Consider the following 27,443-nt stretch of genomic DNA (forward strand, 5'->3'; position numbering starts at 1 on the left):
GTAAGTCTATGATCAATATTATTCCAATTCTGACCATCCAGACTTTTTTCCAAATGTTATTTATAGAGAATTATATCATCTAGTTTCTAACTACAGTTGGGTGCAATATAAGGGAGAATTGGTTGTTTTTCAAGCAGGTTGGAAGGCTCTCTAGATAGGTAGTTTCTGCTGTTGTTTAGTCCCAGATTGAGTAAAGGTAAAATCTGGAATCTGAGGAAACTAGCAAACTTACAATCAAAGATGTTCCACTCCTTGACCATTCTCCAGATATAGTGTATCTAGGACTACATTATTTAAAATGTTCTCTAGTTATAAGTCAGATCTGTTCCTTCAAATGTATGATCATTCCAGCTATGACAAAAATGCTTAGTAGGTCAAGTAACCTTGTTGAACAAGGATTCTCAACCCCTTTCCACTGTCATTTAACCCCAAAGCTTGATATATTCCACCATTAACACATTCCTCTTAATCCTTTCTTATACAGAATAATGCATTATCAACATAGATACACACACACATACAAACAAAATGGAACAGAATTAACCCTTTTCTGCTCAAACACACTTTTTTTATAATTAATTTAGAAAGTAATAACAAGTTTAGTAAAATAAATATCACATTAAGTTGGTATTTGAAACAGAATTTAAGATTAATTACTGAGGAAAGGTTTTTAATGTAGATCATCGTGTTGGTGCCACATAAAAAGAAAACACTGGTGATGGTGTCATGCAGAAAGCACCCAGAACACTCAGTAAAGTGGCTGGCATTTGGAAAGGCATCCAGCCATAGAAACTAGTACAAGACAGACTATGGAACCTGGTGCAGCCTCTGGCCTTGCCGATTCCTGTCTAGCCAGCCAACCCATGCCAGCATGAGAAATGGACAGTAAATGTTGTTGATGATGAGGATGATGATGATCACTTTAAACCGGGAATTTTGTATCATCGGATGTATCGTAGGACCAAGGACAGTCTTAGATAGGTTTGTAGCAAAAAGGGCTTGATTAATTTTCAGGTATGATGTATCTAAGTTCCCTAACATGTAAATTTACCCCCCTCTCCCACTCCCCACAAAGAAGTAAATTTGCCCCTGGTTGAGAATCACCACCGTAGAAGTTTCCTAGCTAGTCCATATCATCAATTCTGGAGGTGGAATTATGTTGGAAGTAAAGCTAACACCACGGTGAGATTTGAAAACAAATCAGTATAAAAATGTAACTAAATAAGCGCGGGAGTGGCTGTGTGGTAAGTAGCTTGCCTACCAACCACATGGTTCTGGGTTCAGTCCCACTGCGTGGCACCTTGGGCAAGTGTCTTCTACTATAGCCTCAGGCCGACCAAAGCCTTGTGAGTGGATTTGGTAGAAGGAAACTGAAAGAAGCCCGTCGTATATATGTATATATATATGTTTCTGTGTCTGTGTTTGTCCCCCCCCCCCCCCATCGCTTGACAACCAATGCTGGTGTGTTTACGTCCCCGTAACTTAGCGGTTCGGCAAAAGAGACCGGTAGAATAAGTACTAGGCTTCCAAAGAATAAGTCCTGGGGTCGATTTGCTCGACTAAAGGCGGTGCTCCAGTATGGCCACAGTCAAATGACAGAAACAAGTAAAAGAGTAAATACTGCAAAAGCATTTTGTCCACCACAGCTCTGTTTTTTTTTTATCTTTTACTTATTTCAGTCATTAGAATGCAGTCATGCTGGGTCACCACCCTGAAATTTTAGTCAAATAAATCGATGACCCCAGTACTTATTTTTTAAGCTTGGTACTTATTCCATCGGACCCTTTTACCAAACCACTAAGCTATGGGGATGTAAACACACCAACACCAGTTGTCAAATGATGATGGGGGAACAAACACAGACACAAAGACACACACACGTATATGTATATACATATCTATACAATGGGCTTCTTTCAGTTTTCATCTACCAGATCAACTCACAAGGCTTTGGTTAGCCCATGGCTATAGTAGAAGACACTTGCCCAAGGTGCCACACAGTGGAACTGAACCTGGAACCATGTGATTGGAAAGCAAGCTTCTTACCAAACAGCTACTTTTTTGTTGTTTTTTTTTTAACTGATTTTCCCGCCTTTTAAAGAAGAAATTAACTGAGATTGTGAAAGGTGCTGCTACAGATGAATGGGTGGTTCTTATAATGTTTCCACCACATGTGTCCCCCCTCCCTTCTCAATAGCACCGACCAACAAGGCTTTTGATTAGATCTCGCTCTTAGAATCTATAATAATGATACCAGGAAACTTTCACAATAACTATATTTACAAGATAGCTTTCTCGGCAAATGTTTTCTTTTACTTCTTTCCTCCTTTCCTTCATTCTTCTGTTACATCGAATCAGATTGGTTTCAAATGTAGCAAGGAACCATCCTTACAACTTTGGCATCCCCTAAACTGTATTTGAGATTTTCTGATGTAATTATGATGTTTTCAGGGGTTTTTGATTGTCTGTCTTTTCTGTTCTTATTTTTTATTATATTTTTAAAATTTTAGTTATTTACTTGAATTAAGCAAGTTTGCATTCATACTCACATATATGTGTGTGTGTGTGAGCATATGTACATACATGTATATCATCATTAAATGGTGATATATATACAGGTATGTATGTGTGTGTTTGTATGTATATATATATATATATATATATATACATATACATGTATGTATATACATATATATATGTTTATATATTTACATATATATATACGTACATACATACATATATATATACACACACACACATGTAAGGACTGTGAAAACATGGTCGTGGCGTCACTGCTGATGTTGTATCATTTGTATTATATCCTCCATTGAGTTTCACAACCACCAACACCACTGCTGCTGCTACCACTAAAAAAAGAAAATAAATATAACACCACTATAATCTCCATCATGCTACCTAACACCACTTCCTTGATTCCGCCGCCATCACCACCACCATGACCCCCCCCAACAAGTATTACCTGATTGCTTTCTTTTGATATTGCATTATGTAACTTCAGACATGCAGGCGACCGATGATATTGTTTGCTGGTAGTGGTGGTGGGGGGGGGGGGGGTAGCGTTGGTGAATCCAGTGGTGGAGATGGTTGTGGAGAGGGTGGTAGCAATGGATTTGGTGATGATGGTGATGGGTCGTCATCGTCATCGCCATTGTCATAGTAGTAGTAGTGGTAGTGGTGGTGGTGGTTTTGTGGTAGCAGTGGTGATGGGAGGATGTCTATAAGATGTAGATGGTGGTGGTGGTGGTGGGTTCTCTTTGTGCTGTCTATGAGGTGGAGAAGACAATCTTTTTTATAGTGCTGATGCTGTTTTTTTTTTTTATTTCAGTATTTGTAGTAATGGTGGTGATTTATTAGAGGTGGTTGTGTGTTCGATAAAATAAGTACCAGTTGACCACTGGGGGTCAATGTAATCGACTTACCCATCCCCCCAAATTACTGGCCTTGTGCCAAAATTTGAAACCAGTATTATGTTCTGTTGTTATTGGTGGTGCTGCTGGTGCCAGTGCTGGTGCTGGCGACAGTGACAGCATTTAATCTTAGGCAAGTCTGTCTCTTATTTTCTACTTGTTTCAGTTATTGGACTGCGACCATGCTGAGGTACCACCTTAAAGGGTTTAGTCAAACAAATCCTGTTTTTTTACTTTTTTTTTGTCTGGTCTGGTCTGGTCTGGTACTTATTCTATCAGCCTTTTTCTAAACCATGAAGTTAGGTTGATACTATTGGATGTCAAGCAGCACAACAACTACACGCACACGCACACACACACACACACACGTATGTGTACTTGTGTGTGTGTGTGTATAAAATCCTAGGATGAAGGCTATCAGGCTTTAATAATAGATCACAACATTTGTTTCTGCACAGTATTAAGTAGCTGAATTAGTATTTATATACCTAAAAGTGGCAAGTTGGCAGAGACATTAGCGTGCCAGGCAAAATGCTTAGCAGTATTTCATCTGTCTTTACATTCTGAGTTCAAATTCCACTGAGGTCAACTTTGCTTTTCATCCTTTCGGAGTTGATAAATTAAGTACCAGTATTGGGGTCGATCTAATCGACTGGCCCCTCTCCCAAAATTTTCAGGCCTTGTGCCTAGAGTAGAGAAGAATATTCGTATATCATTATAGAAGATCGTTTTTTTATAATTAGTATATAATTTGATATATATATATATATACACACACACACACACACACACACACACATACACATATAATGGGTTTTCACACAGTTTCTTATTTCTTTACTGCCCACAAGGGGCTACACACAGAGGGGACAAACAAGGACAGACAAACGGATTAAGTCGATTATATCGACCCCAGTGCGTAACTGGTACTTATTTAATTGACCCCGAAAGGATAAAAGGCAAAGTCGACATCAGCGGAATTTGAACTCAGAACGTAGTGGCAGACGAAATACCACTAAGCATATCACCCAGCGTGCTAACGTTTCTGCCAGCTTGCTGCCTGGCTGGCTGCCTGGCTGGCATTGGGTTTTCACACTATTTCTGTCAACCAAATTCACTCACAAGGCATTTGTTGGCTTGGGACTATGATAGAAGACACTTGCCCAAAGTGTTGTGCAGTGGGACTGAACCTGAAACCACATGGTTGCAAAGCAAGCTTCTTACCACACAACCATGCCCGAAAGACATTCCATCCATGGCCATCCCATTTTTGTTGCTATGTGCAATGAACTCAAAACTACATTATCCAACATGCTCTTTTTCTGAAGCAGTAGGATAACATTTAGGTGCTATCTCTTGCTGATCGAGTAATCGTATAGAAACTCTGATAGCGATGATGGTGGCATCTCGATAGCAGTATTGGTAGGAGTGGTGGTGATGGTGTTTTTATAGTGATGTGGTTGAGACAGCGTTGGTGGTGTGATGTTTAATCTTGGGCGCATGGAGAGGAAGTTCAGTATTGATGATTAGACTAATGTTAGTGTAAGTGGTGGTGGTGGTGGTAGTCATTGTGTTAGATGTTGTGTTTGTGTAGCACCAGTGTGAAAACTAATGAGGTGGTGGTGGTGGTGGGATTGCATATGGTAAGCAGAAGCACATGCACGGACAGGGGTGAGGTAGAAGAAGGAAGAAGTGGTTGTGATGTTGGCAGTGAGGAAGTGTGTGGAGGGTGTAGAAGGGTGTGAAGGTGAGGAGTGTGCGGTGGGAGGGGGCAAGGGAAATCCCCTCTCTCCTCTGCTCCCTTGCCCTTTCATGAATCATGAAAATAAATATACATATATATAATTTAAAATAGACTGTTGTGTAACAGATAGGAAACAAAAGCCAGCTGTCTTTTTTTATTCTTTATTACACCCGTCGTTGTCATCATCATCATCATCATCATCATCATCATCATCATCATTATCATTGTTATCATCATCATTATAATCATCAATGTCATTGTTCCTGCTAGTCATCATTGCCGCTGCCACCACTACCAAAAACATCATAACTACTATCATTATTATTAGTATCACCATTATCACCATGAATACTATGACAGCCACCATCATCATTGTCATCATCACCATCATTGTCATAAACATAACCACCAGACATAAGACTTACCCTCTCTTCCTCACCAAATGAAGGGTATGGGTCAGTCTTCAGATCTTCATTATAGACTCAGCTGATAGAAAGATAGGTCAGGTCTGTCCCCCTACTTATAATAACAGCTGTTCAACATGACCCCATAAATCAGTAATGCACAGACACCGAACTAATATAAGGTCATTTTTCAAACATTTCAGAGAGGTTTGGTTGCTGGTGGTTTCATTATGGTCATGTCTGCAGAGTAATGCTCCATGCAAGTAATATCCCAGTGTTGTAGCATAAGGTAAAGAATTTTTGAAAATTGGTCATAATCCAAAACCTGAACATACTCCAGAAGCAAATTCATAGACTGTCCCTATCAGTACCTAGAATTATTCCCTGGCCATTGTCACTCATTGTCTTCATTAATCCACTATAGAATGCAACAGTTGACATTGCTGTAACTTCATTGTTTAGCTGTAGAGAGCAGTGAGCCTCTTGCAATATTCCAGATGCCAACCTACCAATCTGTATTTGACCAAGAATTGTGGCTCAGTCACAGAGATCAACTATGGAAAGACCTGCTCGTTATTATCATCTGGTATCACGTAAAAAGCACTCAGTCCACTCTGTAGAGTGGTTGGTGTTAGGAAAGGCATCCAGCCGTAAAAACCATACCAAGACAGCAAGGCATGGTGCAGCCTTCCGCCTAGCCAGCTCCTGTCAAACTGTCCAACCCTTGTCAGCATGGAAAGCAGACGTGAAATGATGATGATGATGACGATGATGATAAATCTCTGCAAATGTTGTAGCTTCAGTATATGCCTGTACATCATCAATTATGGCATCCCAAGATTTACCTGGAGTTAGTATTGGCAACAGAATGAGTTTGTAGAATGTGTGTGTGTAGGAACAGTAGCATTTTAAAAAATGGACAGTACTCTTATGTAACTTACACCCACTATGTGTCTTTGTATGTCTTGCAGCGGCACACCATCTCAAACATTTTGACAGTCCTCACTGTTGTTGTTGTTGGCACTCCGTCGCTTACGACGTCGAGGGTTCCAGTTGATCCGATCAACAGAACAGCCTGCTCGTGAAATTAACGTGCAAGTGGCAGAGCACTCCACAGACACGTGTACCCTTAACGTAGTTCTCGAGGACATTCAGCGTGACACAGTGGGACAAGGCTGACCCTTTGAATTACAGGCACAACAGAAACGGGAAGTAAGAGTGAGAGAAAGTTGTGGTGAATGAGTACAGCAGGGTTCGCCACCATCCCCTGCCGGAGCCTCATGGAGCTTTAGGTGTTTTCGCTCAATAAACACTCACAACGCCTGGTCTGGGAATCGAAACCGCGATCCTATGACCGTGAGTCCGCTGCCCTAACCACTGGGCCATTGCGCCTCCGACAGTCCTCACTATTACAGGTCAATAAGTATTCAAATATTATTTGGTAATTTCATTTCTTATAGAAGTTTGTTGTGCCTTTTTACAACTAATAAAGTTGAGCCAGCAGTAGTTAAGTGTCTTAAGTACGGTTGAACACAACACAGTACCGATGGTGGAATTATTTGTACTAATGATTGTTTGAGCTGTAAACACAGTGTATTTGGTGTTGTGAATCAATTTCTAGAAAACAACAAAACATCCACTGATGGTGGGATTCTATATTGTTTGTAGAGTAAATTTTATTTGTCGTTTTTTTGTTCATTTGGACTTCATACATGCATACCTACAGACATACACAGTCAATGTGTATGTATGTATATGTATGTGTGTGTGACACACATAAATGTGTGTATATATATATGTATGTATACCAGCACCAGTTGTCAAGGGGTGAGGTGGAGGGACAAATACAGGCACAAAGCTTCTGGTGATTTGGCAAAAGAGACCAATAGATTAAGTATGAGACTTTAAAAAAATAAGTACTGGGGTCGATACATTCAACAGAAAATTTCTTCAAGGTGGTGCCCTGGTATGGCTGCAATCTGATGACTGGAATAAGTAAAAGGTAAATTATATATACACACACATATATATATATATATATATATATATATATATATATATATATATGTATGTATGTATATATGGGTGCAGGCATGGCTATGTTGTGAAAAGTTTGCTTCCCAACCTCATAGTTCTGGGTTCAGTCCCACTGCGTGGCACCTTGGGCAGGTGTCTTCTACTATAGCCTCAGGCTGACCAAAGCTTTGTGAGTGGATTTGGTAGACAGAAACTGAAAGAAGCCCATCGTATATATGTGAGTGTCTTTGTGTCTGTGTTTGTCCCCCACCCCCACCATTACTACCACCACTGTTTGACAATCAGTGTTGGTGTGCTTACATCCTTGTAATCTAGTGGTTCAGCAAAAGAGACCAATAGAATAAGTACTAGGCATACAAAAATAAGTTCTGGGGTTGATTTGTTTGACTAAAAAAACCCTTCAAGGCAGTTCTCCAGCATGGCCACAATCAAATGACTGAAACAAGTAAAAGAATAAATATATATATATATATATATATATATATATAAAGAAGAAGGAGGCAGTCAGAATTTTGGTTAATTCTTTATTAGTGCTTTCGATCGTTAAACTGAACTCTTCAACGATAATAACACATATATGTATGTACATACACACACATATATACATGACTATTTTCTTATGTTTATACATGTGAGTGATGGATGTGTGTAACTAATTATTTGTGTTTGTAGCTATCTTTATATCTATCTGTCTGTCTTTCTCTCTGTCTATCTATCTATCTAGCTAGCTAGCTATGTATCTAACTGTCTGTTTGTCTGTATGTCTATCTATCTGTATATCTATATGACTAGCTATCTATCAGTCTGTTTACCGCTTTCTCCCCCCCACCCAGCTCTGTTATCTAACTATCTGTGTTTGTATCTATAATGGGAAATGTCAAATGTGCCAAATTTGTGTTAAGACTGAGACATAGAAAACACATATAACAGCTGTCCCAAAATGTCAGAATGGTGTTAGCTTCCTTTGAGGCATGATGTTATTGCCAAAGAGAAACAAACAATATACAGTGCCATTTTGGATTCATTACCAGAATGGGATAGTCTTTAGAATTGGCTCTTCCAAATTCAAACTGAGTCAGAGAATCAATATACACATAGGAATTATTTTTGAAAACAAAAGAAAAGAAAATATGAGAAAATGCAAACAACAATATCTGACAGAGGGAAAATGGATCTTGACGTTCTGGTTCTTATCATTCTTGGTGCTTAGCCCCAAGTCAGCCCTGATCTTGCAGGTGTATTGTCAAAGATATTCCAGTTGAGATTTTATAATACTGTTTAACAGTATTTCAGACCACAGTATTTAATATGTCTTAATCCTTTTTTCCTTAAAGACAATGGTATGTGTGGTTTAAGGAAGATTTAGCTGTTATTTCTAGCAACTCAAATGATGATATACGTATTTACTTGTTGGGTTGTGGGTGTTCAGTTTATAAGGTATATGAATTCTTTGTTTGATTTAGTCTTGAGAAATTCCCTTTCTAAATCCAAACATTGTTAGTGAATCAAGCAATATTTTTCTGTAAATAACAAAGAAAGAAAATGAGACTTTTAAAATACATTAATACTGTTGTTTTATTTTGACAGTCCAAAAGCAATCCAAATTACGTTTCTTTAAAAGAACACAAATATCCATTTAACATTATCAGTACCAATTTGAAGTAGCGCAACAGCCCTACATCTCAAACTCCTTGTAATGTACAATACCACTTTACAGTGAAAGTTTTAGCAACTAATCCTTGCATAAAAATTACTTAGCTTTGACAAGAATATATTTTTTGTGGAATTGATAAAAGAAGTTCCTCAGGAAAATTTTGCAAAACAAAACAGTTTTCACACCCTAGTGTGTATATTTTAGGCATAGCCCTCAGCATTGTTGAAGTAATTTTAGTCAAATGAATCAACCTCAGTACTTCTTTTTTTTTAAGCCTGAAGCTTGTGGTGGACTCCAGAAAAGTGGATTGGTTGAATTGTTAATGTGTAGTACAAAATGTCTTGCAGTATATTTATTTGTTCTATCTCTTTGCATTCCAAGTTCACCTGTGATGACACTGGTGCCATGTTGTATCAACCCTTTCCTTTTTCCTTTGGGCAACCTTATGCATGGCTTTGGGTATCTACTGCTCTTCCACAAAACCTTTTGCTCAAACCTATTCCCTGAGGAGGAACAATTTAGGGGCAGATGCATGGTCAGCCCTGACTGATCAATAGAAGCCATAGATGTTATATAGCAGGAAAGAAGTACATATTGACAATCACTTACTTTTCAGACATTTTTTTTTTTTTAGTCAATCATTAGAAATAGTTTGTTAATTCCATACAAATGGCAAAGGAAAACACACATTGGGACTGCTTGCTCTTTAAAGCATCAGTACTTGGCAGGAGAAATAAAAGCTGTTGACATTTGGAGTTCAAAAAAATAAATTATTGTTTCATATATACATATATATAGTAATTAGAAGTAGCCTTTCAAAGTCAAACAATTCTAATAGATCAAAATATACATAGAATTAATTTTTGTTTAAATACCAACATACCAAACAAGATCAATGGATGTAGCATTTCTCATACTGTCTATTTTTTAAAAATTTGTTTGCTATGCTTGCATTAAAAGTTTTAAAATTAGTTTCATGGCATTAGGGTGTTTTTTTTTTCTATGCAGATATTGTTATCTAGTTCCAAGATACATCTCATGGAAGCACTGAGATGCATCATCAGTGATGTTTGTTGGGTTTCAAGGGGTTTTGGGTCTTTCAACATCGGACTTCCTCATCCAGTTGACTCAACAGGAGTTAATCAAGTCTTAGCTTGTATCAAAGTAGCAACAAACCTCTGGTCTGTCCCCTTCAACCAAAGCCCTCTCTGGTGCTTTGGTGATGCAATTTATTACCCTCCTCTTTATTGCATCAGTAACTCCAAGCCCTGTTTTCTACCTTTTCTTTCAGATGGAAGAATGCAATTTGAGGGTTGTTTGGCTGCTCTTTCTGAGTGGTTGTATAGTGCATCCATCATTGGCTCATATACAATGTGTGTGTGTGTGTGTGTGTGTGGCCATATAGTTAACAATTTCATTTTACAATCATGTGGTGTCCAGTTCAGTTCCATTGTGTGACACCTTGGACAAGCATCCTTTATTATACCCTCAGGCCAACCATAACATTATGAGTGAATTTTTGAGAAAGAAACTTTGTTTGTGTGTGTGTGTGTAGGTAGATAGGTAGTTGAGAGAGGGAGTCAAGGATGTAAGGGGGTGCAGATAGCAAATGTAAGTTTAGCAGGGTACAATTATTGCAGCCTCTGAACACTGCCCTTGATTCAGAGTACATGCTGTAGTGGGTGTACAAGTCTTTTGCAGCATCACGTATCACTAACCAGTACAGTTTGTTCCTTTCTCCTTCCTCAGACAAATTCCAGGTTGTTGTGATGATTGCTTCATTAGAAGTCCTGTACATTGCTGCAATTCAAGTTGATGTTATTCTGATGCTTTCCTGGGGTTGTTCTATTGGTCCAGTATATTTAGACTAGCAGGATTAATTAACTACACTGGAAGAGATATAGGACATCATGTGTAGTGCCACTGAAACCTAGACGCATGTTGATGGCATCTGAATCTATTCATTTGCTATACTCATATGATATGGTCCAAAATCCAGAGCTGAATTGTGCCAGTGTACACCTTGTTTCAGTAAGCTTTCTTCTGCTTTATTGGTGGGTAGTCACCCGGTAGGATTTGAGGTTGGTAACCTCAAATTACACTAAACAGGGAAATTTTTTCATTGTTATCTTTTAGTTTTCAGTTATCTTTTACTTGTTTCAGTCATTAGACTTGCGGCTATGCTGGAGCAATAACTTGAACTAATTTCAGTCAAATGAATCGACCTCAGTACTTCCTTTTTTTTTTTAAAGCTTGGTACTTATTCTATCAGCCTCTTTTGCCAAACTACTAAGTTACCCGGATGTAAACACACCAACACTGGTTTTCAAACGGTGGCAGGGGATGAACACTCACAGAGACACAGTTCAGTTTCCGCCTACCAAATCCACTCACAAGGCTTTGGTTAGCCTGAGGCTATTAGTAGAAGACACTTGCCCAAGGTGTCATGCAACGGGACTGAACCCAAAACCATATGGCTGAGAAGCAAACTTCTAACCACACAGCCATGCCTGTGTCTTGTTGACAAATTCTAAATTGCACAAGTTTTCCGTTGAATTTCATGAATAGTTTTGGTTTATTTTACCATTTAGAATCTAAATTAGAAGATAATGGGTGTCATGGGTAACTTTTTTGGTACAGATAATTTCATTGTCAGCATCCTCATTGACATCCATTCTCGTCATCGTCATCATTTTCATTATATACTAACAGTATAAACATTGGTAACATTGCAACCTCTAGCTCCATCACTACCAACACCTACACCAACACCACCATTATCTCTGCTGCAACTACCACAACAACAACCAATACTACAATAGCTTTCATCATTATTACCACCATCACCAATACCACCATCATTCAGCCATTTCACTACAATAAACAAAAATTAAAGAATAAAATAGAAATGATTAAAAGAAAAGAAAAATCTCCAAGGAAAATGTTGTACATTCTGCGGATTCCTTGTTTCCTAATTAATTAACATCTTTTGCCTCTAACGATGTCTTGTTATATCACTGGCTTGAACGGCTCAACAGCTCCATCAGTGGCGTCAGCTGGTCGGCATTTAGATGCGTACACACGCTTTTAGACATTGTGTGTGTATATACATATATGTGTGTGTGCGCACACACACACACACAATGTCTATAACACCCCTCTTTTTCTTCTTTGTCTTCTCCTCCTCCTCCTCCTGTCATCTTCATCATCATCATTGCTATTTATAAGTTTGATTGGAAGGATGGTAGAATAGTTTCATCACTTACTGATCTGGAGTTCAAATTCCAAGTTAGGTGTTACCATTATTCCAGTGTAAGAAATCATTGTTCATGATACTATTGCTGTTGTTTGTTTAGCCACAACCATTTATTTATTCTTTCTCATCTAAATTTAGAATACCCAAACTATATTATCCCATGTGCCTTTTTTTTAAGATAAGCAGGATACAATATAAAGAAGATTTGGTTGCTATTTCTAGAAAATTGACTGACCACATAGAGGTTCCTTTGTTGGCTTGCTACTGCTGCTGTTTTGTCTGCTACATCAGGTTTATATGTCTTGGAAACAAACATTAGCTTATCATATTTCCTAAAAAAAAAGGTCACATGGATCATCACCTCTTCGTCATCATCCCCCACTTCTTCAAGAAATGTGTTGAGTTAAATAACAAATTAGTTGTTTTTTTTATTTGTTGTATTTTTTAATGAGTGTCCTCATTAAGTTATGATGACTGACATCTCATTTGTCAGTGTCTTCTCCATATTCTAGAAGAAACAAATAAATCTCTGGTTTAATCCTAATACCCTGACCTAGCACCCACCCACCTACCTTCCACATTTTCAGTTATGGAATCTTAGAAGCATTCAACAAGAATTATTTGTTGTCAGAGATGTGGTACAAGAAGTTGAGAAGATCTAGCCTTCTTCAACACAAAATATCATCATCATCATCACCCTCATCATCATCGTTATCATTTAACATCTGTTTTTCATACTTGCATGGGTTAGGAGTTTGACAGGATCCTGTGAGCTGCAAGGCTGTACCGAGTTCCAGTGTAAGCTTTGACATGATTTCTTTTATTGGATGTCCTTCCTAATGTCAATCACATTACAGTGTGTACAGGGTATTGTTTTTGTGCCACTGGCCCTAATGAGGTTGCTGAGATTGCTTGCTAGACAGAAAATGAACAAGGAAAGAGCTCCCACTACCAAGTGGAGGGAGGGGTTCTTTGTGAGAGGAAGTTGGTTTTATGCCAGGCATTGACAAACTGAAATATGATATAGGGACAAGCTTGAGTCTCTTGCTATAAAGGGGAGATACATGGCTACCCTGCATTGTATATAGGGTTAAAAAAAAGTTACCTTCTCAAGTCATACCGTCTCATAAGAGCTGGTTTCCTGGCATATATATTCCCCACCTGGATGGGGCAATGGTCCGTGACAGGATTACTCATTTTTGCCAGCTGAGTGGACTGGAGCAACATGAAATGAACACATGTTGCCCAGTCCAGAAATCAAAACCACGATCTTACGATCTTGAGTCCCAACACCCCAACCACTAAGCCACAACGCACCTCCACTGTATATAGGGGTAGATGAGTAGTTGAGAAGGAAATAAAAGAAGGTTGTGATGGAATGCCAGAGCAAACTCTTACTGCTAATAATAATAATAATAATAATAATGGTTTCCGATTTAGGAACAAAACCAGTAATTTTGATAAGAGAGGTAGTAGTTGATGCCATTAACTCCAGTACTTGACTGGTACTTTATTTCTCTGACCCTGGAGGGCTGAAAGGCAAAGTTGGTGTCAGTTTGTAACATTGACACAAGGCCACAAATTTTGGGAGAGGGTATAGTTAATTTAATCAGTCCTAGTAGTCAACTAGTACTTTATTGGTCTTTGGATGAATGAATGACAAAGTTAAATAATGAAAGGTATTTAGTCTGGTGCTCTACCATTTCCATCATATTAATAATAATAGGTGAAGGCACATGGCCTAGTCATTAAATATGTTGCACTCATGATTGTGAGATAGTGGTTTCAATTCCCAGACCGGCTGTGTGTTGTGTTTTTCAGCAAAACAGTTCATTTTGTGTTGCTGGACTAGCCTTGTGATCAGGAGGAATGTTGGCTGCTTGCCAACAGTGGGGTGGCGCCATTCAAAAGCTAAAATGATGCAAAGCACATTGTGACCATTGAGGTATAACAAAATCCAATAATCTGGTCAATCACATGATCACATGAATAATAATCCTTTCTACTGAAAGCACAAGGCCTGAAATTTTGTGGGAGGGGACTAGTCGATTTATTCCACTGGTACTTAATTTATCAACCCCAAAAGGATGAAAGACAAAGTTGGCCTCGGTAGAATTTTAACTCAGAACGTAGCAATGGTGAAATATTGCTAAGCATTTTGTCCAGCTTGCTGCCTTAATAACAACAGCAGCAACAGCAACAATCCTTTCTACTATACTTTAGCTTTGTTGCCATAGCAACAATCCCAATACTTTTTGATCAGGCCTCATATACATATACATATGCATATATATATATATATATATATATATATATAATTTATTCTTTCTTTGTTGTTTTACTTAATTGTTTTTGACATTATACTATATGTGTGTAAGAAATGGTTATTTGTACAGATATAAACTCAATGTAGTTAATATAGTTCATTATAAAAGAAATAATATTGTAACTCTTATGATTCATGTTTTGTTAAAATGAATAATTAAGCAATCATTAGACAAGTGTCATAACCAACAAATTAGATAATTCCAAATAACATGCAACTTACACTGGATGCATGCTGAGATAGGAATGTTCTGAGGAGCACAATTCATACTCTTTCTTTTGTTCTTTTACTTGTTTCAATCATTTGACTGTGGCCATGCTGGAGCACCACCTTAAAGAGTTTTAGTTGAAGAAATTGACATCCAGGACACTAAGTTACAGGGATGTAAACACCCCAACATCGGTTGTCAAGTTATGGTGGGGGAACAAACTCAGATACAAAGACACACACACATTAACACATAGATATATATATCTATGACAGGCTTCTTTCAGTTTCCGTCTACCAAATTCACTCACACAGCTTTGGTCAGCCCGAGGCTATAGTAGAAGACATACGAGTTAATTTACTTTAGTGATTAGATAATTTTGTGGGGTAAGGGTGGGGGTGTATGTATATATATATATAATCTAAAGGACTTAAAAACATGAATGACCAGAGAAGAAAACTTGAAAAAAAAAAAAAAAAAAAGGAAATAGTTGTGGGATAAAAATATAAGTAATTATAAAAATCTAACCAAAAGATTAAGTGAATATGTAACAAAGATAATGAAAGTTAAAAATGTTAATGAGTACTAAATGAAGGGAGTTGAATAATGTCAACAAATTTATATATATATATATATATATATATATATATATATATATATATATATATATATATATGAGATAGATACATACATGCATATAATCAGTATTTTAATGTTCACTTTTCTTTGCTCAAACAGAAATGGTTGAATCATATTTTCTAGGGCCAAATGCTCTTCTTGTTCCCAAGTTGCCAACCCTCAACTGTTTCCAAGTAAAGTAATATTTCCCCATGACTATACATCTTTTCTCGGCAACCTGGAAATGAAGGAGATTGCTTACATGATGGTAATATTTGTTTACAGCTATCATGCAATGTCAAGGCAAAGATGCAGTAACATGCATAAACACACACACACACACACACCCATGCACACATATATATAAGACAGGCTTCTTTCAGTTCTATTAACAAGGCTTTTGTAAGTGTGGGGCTATAGTAGAAGACACTTGCCCAAGTTGTCACATAGTGGGACTGAGCCTGAAACTATATTGTTGAGAAGCAAACTTCTCCCTACACAGCCAAGGCTCCATGTGTGTGTGTTTGTATGTATACTTGTACATGCACGCACACATAACCACAAGTGTCTATACACATTTACAGATGTATGTGTATAATAGAACATATGTACTTGCATGCATTAATTAGTCAAATAAATAAAGAGGCTTCAGGATTTGAAGGGAGAAGGTAATGGAGGTGTAATATAAAGTGTAGGTGAATGTTTTAGTGTAGATCCATTCAATCTGGTGGTGATATTAAATTCCAGTTTTCCATTAAGTACTTATCAAAGTGATGGCATGTCATAAATATTTATGACCTTGCATTTAGCAGAATCATGTCAGTTCTTGAGTATGAAGTTCATCTCAGCTGTTCGTAAGATGTGTTTGTTATTCCAGTTTTATACGATTCACATCTTTCAAGGATCTTTGTTGCAATCTGTAGCACACTCTTTCTAATGCCAAATGTAATAAGACAGTTTTGTAGCATTCCTATTTTCTACATGTTAGAAGGAAGACATTATTGCAGTACCATTGTTTAAATTTACTTTCCATCACCCTTACATCAAGGTTTGGCTTGGTAGATGTGGCTTCTTCATAGATGATCTCTTTAGCATTACATGATTCATTAAAGGAGCATGCATTATTATTTTGACATATGCAGTTAACATCAATTAATTATATGTTATTAAATTCACAATGTTAATAATGAGATGATAACTTAGTTTAAGACTGTTTCTATTAAATAATCTTCTGTATCTGTGGCTAATAGGGAAATCCTTATCAATTAAAGCTATGAAATGCTTATTCTTACAGATATTAGTGTTAATACTTAAAGATGAAGGGGGTGGTAAGTCAGGTGATGTTACAACTTCCATTCTTATTGTGAAATGGCAGAGTGTGGTTAGGAGTATAAATGATCTCCTTTTTGAACCTACCAGATTCTAGCTTATTGTAGGAGTTTGTGTATCAAGGATAGCCTTATTTGATGACAGGTTAGGTATTCCAGAACTGATTCTTAAAAGTTGTGGAGTCTTTATTTATGTAAGCCTGTATTATGTTTACAAAAAAGTTAAATTGAAGGTTGTGTCTAATAAATGAAAGATACTTAAGTTAGTAACAATTGTTATTTTTTGGCCAAAATTATTGGCGATATTAATATTTACTTTTCTAAATATACCTGAAGCATTTCTTTTAACACAGATGTCTCCAACCACCAAGCCACAGACTAATACCAGACTGTGGCTCATTTGGTACTGAGCTGCACAGAAAGAATAAAGTTTTAAATTTGATTTCTTTTTCATTGATTATCACAGGGTGTTTATGCATTACATAGGTATTATATATATATATATATATATATATATATATATATATATATATATATATATATATTGTACATGTAATAATTAAATTATATATTATGCACTTTATTTTGTTAAGTGCATGATGCCAAAAATGGTTGGGCTCTGTTGCTTTACCATTTTGGGATACAGCAACATCTTTTTATAAGCCAAAGATTATTGTAATAAAAATATTTAGTGTATCTAGGATAGATAATCTTATCAGATCACATATTCCACCATTCTTATATACTCCCCTTTCCTCATACTTACATGGGGTGTGATTCTTTTGACCCAGGCAAAATCATGTCAGAGGGCATAATTTTTCTACCATGTATAATACTATGTTGTTATATATCTTAATGAATATTAGGTGAGGTGGAATGTAGAGATAGCAGGATAATATTCAATAATATGGGTAAATTTGAAGTTGCTTTTCTTATTAATACTACTAGTTTAGCTAATGACCATGCTCCTATTATCTCATTGTTAAAGGCTAATTATCATTCTGATATTACTGTTAATTTCGCTGGAGACTTCCTTGCTAATTAAACAAATCTCAGATTTATTTGGATTAATTAATCTATATTTCAGATAAGAAACAAGATTTTCTTTATGATCCTTCAATATAACATAGACTATGTTTAGCTAAATATTATAATCTATGAGTTTATTTTCTGTCTTTCACCTAGATTTTGGCGGGGATAGTTTTGGTTTTTCTCTTCCTATGTGACCCTTATTTAAGCCACTTAAATTATATATTACATATTTTTTAATATATTTGATCCTCCTACCACCAACAGGAAATAACTTCTTTATGTGTTGTAAGTTGTCTTCCTTACATCTTACATCTGCATCTAATAACCAGAAGTTGTTGTATATTGTTTAGAATGCACGCACACACACACACACACACACATTATATGCAGATATAGTATATGGACTTTATGTACAACATTATTGGCTACCCATCTAAGTGTGCTATAACTCTAAAAGAGAATATGCATTTTTCACTTTTGTCCCCTTCTTTAAGACAACCTCTCTAGTACTGGCAGCATTATGCAATGCATCTAGTACACTGTTTAAGTAGTTGGTGATTGGAAAGGCATCCACTCAGAGAAATCATGCCAACAACATAAAATCGATCTCAAAACTTATCCTCCAATATGATGGAACCTCTGTGGTACAAGTGGCACAATAAAATACATCCATTCCACTCTTTAAGACATACATGTCAGTAAAGATGACCTGTTTTTTTTTTGTTTTGTTTTTTTTTTTTTGTCTTTTCTGTTGCTGTGTATGCCAGATGAAGTCGATCACATGGACTGGCAGAACTCTTCCAGTTTGTGCTAGCATGGAAGAACAGACACAAAATGATGAGATGATGACACACACATACATGTGCACACACACACACACACACACTTTGTGCACCCAAGCATATTTACATAGCTTGAAACTATTTTCTCTACCCATCTAACCTCGCACTCTGTATGTGGTGGTTAGGGCACTTACACTTCTGTTGCTGGAGTCTGGAAGAGACTACTTACCAGTAGAGGGAGGGGAGATGTTTGGGATGAATGAGAAGTGGGGGAGAGGTGTAGTTAATGGATGACTCATTTATCATCATCATCATCATCATCGTCATTCGCATCATCCCTATATCAGCTCCGTCAATCTCATCATCCTAACCCTCATCACTATCATCATTATTGTCAGTTTTATCAAATTATTAAAATGATTTATTATTATTATTATTATTATCATCATCATCATCATCATCGTCATAATCGTATCATGTTAAAAGACAACAAACCAATTAGCTTTATCTCTCTCTGCCTTCTGGCTTGGCCCTGGCTAAGTTATATGAAATTACCACAGCTCAGCTGGTGGCTGTCTTGTTGGGTTAGGGCGGAAAGGAACTGTTGGTTATTGGTTGATTGGGGGATTGGTTTATAGGGTCCACTCCTTTCACACTGCCACTTCCACCTTCCTATCCATGCACTGGAGATTAGAGTGGGTGTGTTTTGAGGGGAGGGGGACAGTCAAATTAGAGATAGAGGGAAATTAGGTACAGCAAGTATTCAATGATTTTTTTTTTTTTTTGCTATATTTTTTTTATATTTTCAAAATGTTTATGGATTGGAGAGTATGCTGACATTTGAAATGAAGTATTCCAGTGTAACCAACTGAAAAATGCACTTGTGTGTGTGTGTGTGTGTGCATATGGGCACATGCACACACATATATACATACTTGTGTATGTGTGTATATATATATATATATATAGGTTCAAAAAAAGACAAAAAACAATAACAAAAAAACAACAAAGTGAGGACATGATACGGATAGTGTTATTGGACGCTCGGGAAAGGAAAGAGAGAGAGTATGATGTTTCGGGCAGAACCCTTCGTCGGAAAGACGGAAAGTTCAAAGAATGGAAAAACGGAGGAAGAAAAACTCGGCACCGATGCCCACGAGGTTACATATATAAACACACAAGCATATGTATTTGCATATGTGAATTGGTGCAAGCATAGCTGTGTGATATGAAGTTTACTTCCCAACCACATGGTTCCAGGTTCAGTCCCTTGGGTTGACCAAAGCTTTGTGAATGGGTTTGGTTGATTATAACTGAAAGAAGCCCATCATGTGTGTGTTTGTGTCTTCTAGGTTCACATCACATTGTGAAATGATTGCCACTGTGATACAAGCAGTGTCATTCATTACCAATATTCTGTGAGAACATGTCTAGCTACAGGGAAACATTACCTTGCTTGAAAACAGGTGAGGGTTGGTGACAGGAAGGGCATCTGGCTGAAGAAAATTAGCCTCAATAGACTCCATCCAACCCATGCAAGCAGGGAAAAGTGGACGTTAAAACGATGGTGTGTGTGTACATGCATGCATGTGCATCTTTTTGTTCCCCTACACCACCCTGACAGTTTGACAACCAATGTTGATTTTTTTTTTTTTTTTATATATTTCTGTAACATAGCAGTTTGACAAGAGATCAATAAAATAAGTTCTGGGGTGGATTTGTTTAACCAGACCCTTCAATGCTGTACCCCAACATGGCCACGGTTTGGTGAGCAAAACAAATAAAGAAAATGCACATGTACACATATATGCACACACAAAAGGCCTGCTAGTGTTGCATGTATGTTTTTGCATTTGTCTGAAACCATGCGATTGAGAAGCAAACTTCCTTCCGGATGATACATCCATGTCTGTGCCTCATTTTGTGTCTGCTTCATATGCTGGCATGAGTTGGACAGTTCAGCAGAATCCAGCAGGCTGGAGGACCAACACATCTTGCTCCAGTGTTTCTGTTTTAGCATGATTTCTGCTGCTAGACACTCTTCTTAATGCCAACTACTTTACCAATTGTATTGAGTGTTCTTTTTGTATTATTAGCATTAGTGATGTCACCTTGTAATTTTGCAAGATTAAAGAGTTCCAACAACTGATAGACAGACCATGCACATCTTAATCTTTGACTGGCTGCAGTCATTGGACTGTGACAATTCTGGGCTCTATTAAGGATGAAGTCACTTATATCCACTGCTACTCATTTTACTGATCACTGAAGGATGAAAGGCAAAAATCATCATTTGAAAATTCTATGATGTTGAATAGATTGTTGACTATCTAAAATAAAAAAAACAAATTATCAGAGTATGCATGTATACATACATCAAGATATGCACACGCACACACACACACACACACACACACACACACTCATATGCTGGTATGTGTATGGATAAAGGAAAAAGCATTCACCATGTATCATGGAAACCTTAAGCTTATGTGATGTCAATCAACCTGTTAATAATACACACACACACACGTTTTCTAAATAATGATAACACTAAGATATTCAATTTTATATATGTATGCATGTATATACACATATGTATATATATGTTATATGTATATATGTGTATATATACATATATATGCACACACACACACACACACACACACACGCACACACACACGCACACACACACATATATATGTATATAGTATACATAATATATGTAAGTATGCATGATCTAATAAAATTGGATATCTTGGTGGACTTAGTCTTTTCATTATTTACTATACAAAAGGCAGCAAGCTGGCAGTATCATTAGCACACTACATTTCATCTGTTTTTACATTCTGAGATCAAATGCTGCTGAGGTCGCCTTTGCCTTTTATCCTTTTGAGGTCAATAAAATAAGTTCCAGTTGAGCACTGAGGTCAATGTAATTGACTTATCCCCTCCCTGAATTTGCTGGCACTGTGCCAAAATTTAAAACCATTATTTACTATATATGTGTGTGTATAAATGTTAGACGTGAGAGCAGTGTAGAGACACATACACACACACACAAATACACACATATACTCACCTCAATTCCTAAAGGGGTAGGTACAATTGTGTGTGTGTGTCCTCTGGCAGTACTGTTACCTGTAAGTTAAACTCTTATTATTGCAGTAGGTGGGGAAACTTTGTTTACCTAATCCTACCCCTACATTTATTCCTTCACCCCACACAAACTTATTGCCTCTGAAAAAATAAATAGCTGCTGTATCCAAAAAGAAGAACGAGCGATGGTTGGGCACTCGCAACGTGATGATGTTGCTGCTGCTGCTGGTGTGAATTTTATGTCTTCTTGCCTTCAAGATAATGTTCTTTTCTTTTCTTTTGTTTTCTAGTGATCCACATAGTAATAAAGATTGAAGTAAAACTGAAGCATTCTGTGTGTGTGTGTGTGTGAAAGACAGTGAGAGAGAGAGTGTGTGTGTGTATACACTTATAGATAGATAGATATGTATGTTTCATATTCACCTGATAACAGCAGTTTGACTCTGCTACACTATAATTATTTGCAGACTGTATGAATAAAACCCTATTTCTAACTCCACCTAGGATCAGAAATGACTTGTGTGTGTTTGTGTGTGTGTGCGCACACGTATGCATACAAGCGCACACATAAAACCTGTATCGATTCTCCATCAATTTCAATAATAGGTTCTTGCTTCATTCATCTGAACTACATCCCTCATTGAATTAGGTAAGGATGTGGTTGAGAATTCTATACACACTTGTAACCTTATTGTAATTATTAGGGGGAAAATCCTATAGTACAGTACGCAATAAACTTCTCAGCCACACAGGCAGATGTGACCAGCAGTATAAGAATGTTAGTCATGTCATGAAGTTTGCTTTCCAACCACATGGTTCCAAGTTCAGCCACACTGCATGGCACCTTGTAAGTGGCTTTGTTAGACCGAAACTGAAAGAAGCCCATCATCATCATCATCATCACTTAGCATCTGTTTTCCATGCAGGCATGGGTTGGATGGTTTGACTGGAACCAGTGAGCTGGAGAGCTGCACCAAGTTCCAGTCTGATTTGGCATGGCTTTTGCAGCTGAACGCCCTTCCTAATGCCAACCACTCTAAGAGTGTAATGGGTGCTTTTTATGTGCCACCCTATGTGTATGTTCTTAATATCTGTGTTTGCCCTTGGCAACTGGGGTTGGTGTTTACTTCCCCATAACTTAGCAGTTCTTCAAAAGAGTCCTACAGAATAAATACCAAGCTTTAAAAAAAAAGTACTAGGATCAATTCATTCAACTAAACTTCTTCAAGGCGGTGCCCCAGCATGGCCACAGTCTAATGACTGAAACAAGTAAAGGATATACTAGTTTATGTGTCAACAAAAAGGATGACAGTCTTATTATCGATGACAGATAGTGGTACATCCATTCAAAACATTAGATTGTTGTTAAATTTCTTTTCACTTTACTGGGTTGTAGACTTGTAACTCTGTAAGAAATAGAGAAACCATTATTTTTATAGTAATTGTAGAGTCAGTTGGGCACCGGATGAAATTCCTCACAGTATTTAGTTATATTCATTTATGTTCTGAATTCAAATCCTACTGAATTTATCTTTACTTTTATCCTTCGGAATTGAAAAAGTAAATACTAATCAAATATTGGTATTAATATAATTGATTATACCCCATTCATCTCAGTGGAGGCATGTCACTTAGTGGTTAGGGTGTTGGATTCACAACCATAAGATTGTGGTTTCTATCCCTGTACCAGGCGATCTGTTGTGTCCTTGAGAAAAACACTTTACTTCACGTCGCTCCAGTCCACTCAGCTGTAGAAATGAGTTTAGCCTGGAGAGGGATGAGGTCTGCCAAGCTTTCTTGCCCTAGATATGCTGCATGGCTGCAGCATCTCAACGACCCCCAAGGGGTTAAGGGGCTTGCCATTGTCATTGATCTCCAAAAGAGTGACCTTGTGCCTATGGAAGAAAACTGACACGGTCGCTTATAATAACAAGGGTTCCAGTTGATCCTATCAATGGAACAGTCTGCTTGTGAAATTGAAGTGCAAGTGGCTGAGCACTCCACAGACAAGTGTACCCTTAACGTAGTTCTTTGGAAGATTCAGCATGACCCAGAATGTGACGAGGCTGGCTCTTTGAAATGAAGGTACTACTCATTTTTGCTAGCTGAATGAACTGGGACAAAGTAAAGTATCTTGCTGAAGGACACAATGCACTGCTAGGATTTGAACTCATGACCTTACAATCATGAGTCAAATATCCTAACCACTCAGACATATGCCTTCACCTATGGAAGAAACCATTATTATGGCTGCTATTATATTTGAATCTGAGTCATAATGACTGTAACATTAAAGTGCTTGCTAGACTACAAACCTCATGGTTATGTGTTCAATCTGATTGCAAGACCTCTTGTGGTGTACCTTCAGCAAGTCATTCAGAGCTGATAATTCACAACATTCTCTCCTCAAAGTTTCTCACCACATGCTATCTTTTACCACAGAAATATGATTCGTCTTATACTGGCATGCATGTGCACATATATGCGTGCATACATACGTACATATGTATGTGTTTATGCATGTTTTTATGTGTTAGTATCTCTTTGGCATTGTACAACAGTTGTAAACAAGTGTCACCGTTATATAAGCAGTATCCTTCTTCTCCAATTTTCCATGAAAACTTGTTCAGCCAATGAGTCATATTATCTTACCTGAAGGCAGTGAGCTGGCAACATCATTAGCACCCCATATGAAACGCTTAGCAGCATTTCATCCATTTTCACATTCTGCTTTCAAATTCCACCAAAGTCAACTTTGCTTTTCGCCCTTTCAGGGTCAATAAAATAAGTACCAGTTGAGTACTGGGGTTAATTTAAATGACTCACCCCTCCCCAAAAATTGCTGGCCTTGTGCCAAAATTTGAAATCAGTCTTACCTTACTTGGAGGCAGGTGAAGGTTGGCCTTTGAAAACCTGTAGAAAACCTACCTCAACAAATTCCATCCAGCTCATGCTAGCATGAAAAGGTGGGCATTAAAATGATGATGAACATCCCATTTGAAATGGGAACATCATCATCATTTAAAGACAGTTTAAGACAAAATATTGCATAAAGTAGTTTGGGTGTATTCTTTTCATTTGTTAAAGTATTCACTTATTGACACACAGATGAATTTCAAAAGAGAAGGAAACAGAATTAGTCCTGTAAGAGTCAAGTCATTAATTTAATAAATGAATGCACTGACACATGCACAAGCTATCTTATAAACTTAAGTACTTGTGTGTGTGTGTGTGTGTAGACAGAGGCAAAGTGGCTGAGTTCCTTTCAAGTGTTGGGCCTCATGGAGGCAATGACTAAGGCCTTTGGCATTATGTCATGCTTGAGAAGAAGACCGATCAAGCTGAGCAAAATCGCAGTTGTGACAGATACCAGTGTCATGCAAATGGCACCCATGCTGGTGGTATGTAAAAGCACCCATTACACTCTCAGAGTGGTTGGTGTTAGGAAGGGCATCCAGCCGTAGAAAACTATACCAAGTCAGACTGGAGCCTGGCACAGCCTTCCGACGTGCCAGCCCAGTCAAACCATCCAACCCATGCCAGCATGGACAACAGACATTAAATTATAGTGATGATATACATATGATATACAACTTTCCCCAACACTCCTCTTCTCAGCCCTACTTCATCTCACTGAGGCACACTAACATACACTCCTCTTGTTTATGTTTCCCCAAATTGATTCATGACTAATAGCAGCCTATTACTAGTAAACCAACCAATTCTGGTGACTATCCTTGTTTACAAAAGTGAGGCAGATTATGTATCATATTGATGGACGCAAAATGAACCGAAGAGGGAAAGTGTGAGAGAAGAAAGGTGTGTGTAATTGTGTAGATGAACAGAAAAAGAGATCAGACAGAACAAGAGAGATGTAATGAAATAGAGAGAGTTGGTGGGGGTGCATGAGATTAGATATATAAACAGAAAAGGCATATGTAGATGAGATTTACTGTTGAAATGCAGTGAAGTGTAATGTTTCGACAGGAAGTGAGGGCACCCTTTGTTGTTGGTTCCTTTTTTTTTTTTTTTTTGCAACAAAGGGGCTTGTTTGTAATTTATGTCAACACACATCATGCATATGAACCAACGAGAGAGTAATAGACTGAACTGCTAGAAACTGCAGTTAAATCTTACTCAAATCAACACCTTACCATTGTTAAAAAAAAAAAGGTGTTTCCTGAATGCACAATGTCTTAATAAAAGATGAGATGGTCATGGCTGGAGCATCTTTGATCATATGAATGCCAGATTATGTCTGATGTCGGACAACACAACAGCCACTAGTATAGACAAAAAATGCTCAGACTTCTACGCTGCACTCTGTACAAATGACCATTGCATGACTGTACACAGTATTCTCCTCGCATAGGTGAAGGAACAACAAATCTGTTGTTTACACCTTGTCATTTAAACGACTGACAACACAAGGGAGCCTCTACGTGGTTGCTAGAGCTGCTAGAAATAGCAACTAAATTTCCCCCAATATCCTACCACCATAAAAAAAAAGGACATGATAATGTAATCTTATATACCTAAATACCCCTAAAAACTACAAGATGATCATGGTTTGAATGTTCTTACTCACAGCTCTACTCAATCAGGAATAAATTGGGGGTTATTCTACTACAACAACAACAGTCTACACCAGTGGTTTTCAACCGGGGTCCATATAAGATTTTGGAGTGGGGTCCATGCAACAAAATAGTAAATTGGAGATCAAAAATAGTATTTTTAAGGGCTCCTGAAAAATTTTGCTTTAGATTTATGTATTGCTAGAAACAAATAAGTTTCTTTCTCTAACATTTTACATTGTTCAACCTACACAAGTTAATGTGTGAAGAAAAGAAGTTTCTATCTATAAAGCTAGTTTATAAACATTGAATGGCTATAGGGGGGGTCCACCAGAATAAAATAGTAATCAAAGGGATCCATAGATAAAAAAAATGGTTGAGAACCCCTACTCTACATGGTTGCTAGGCCTACTAGAAATAGCAACCAAATCTCCCCCAATATCCAATCATCATAAAAAAAGGACTTGATAATGTAGTCTTACATACCTAGGTACCCCTAAAAACTACAGGATGATCATAGCTTGAATGCTCTTACACATAGGTCCGGTCAACTTGCGGGTTTCACGACTACAACAATAACAGTCTACATAATAATGAGTCATTGGATCAGGACAGACATGAGGCTATACAACGGCAATAGCAATGTTAAATGCACATCTGCTTTTAGAAATCAATGTACAGGTGTTTGTCAATTTATTCTATTGATCTTTAAAGGGATGACCATACCAAGTTGACTATGATAGGATTTCAACTCAGAATATAAAGGGATGTAATTAGCTGGCATCTTGCAGTGTGCATCAAAAGGGCATTCTTCACTTCTTGTCTATGCATATTAATATAACAGTGCTTCAGATGCAATATACATAGTTATATACATACCTGTGTGTGTGCAATCCATTTTTCTATGACCAAATGCCCTTTTTTATTGCCAACCCTCGCCTGTTTCCAAGCAA

General features: G+C 37.5%; 1 protein-coding gene across 4 annotated transcripts in view; it reads left to right on the plus strand.

Moving 5' to 3' along the window:
* LOC106868717 (plexin-A4) overlaps positions 1 to 27,443 on the plus strand; it is a 129,129-nt gene that overhangs the window by 38,189 nt on the left and 63,497 nt on the right. For 2 of the 4 annotated variants that reach the window (XM_014914106.3, XM_089352757.1), the window contains exon 1: positions 5,780 to 5,865. The exons of the other annotated variants lie outside the window; for them this stretch is intronic. The gene's annotated coding sequence lies outside the window, so the exon portion shown is untranslated. Of the gene's footprint in view, positions 1 to 5,779; positions 5,866 to 27,443 lie in introns of those variants that run through there. 4 annotated transcript variants of the gene reach the window in all.

This window comes from Octopus bimaculoides, chromosome 5, assembly GCF_046866305.1.
Source record: "Octopus bimaculoides isolate indiv1 chromosome 5, ASM4686630v1, whole genome shotgun sequence".
Taxonomy (NCBI): domain Eukaryota; kingdom Metazoa; phylum Mollusca; class Cephalopoda; order Octopoda; family Octopodidae; genus Octopus; species Octopus bimaculoides.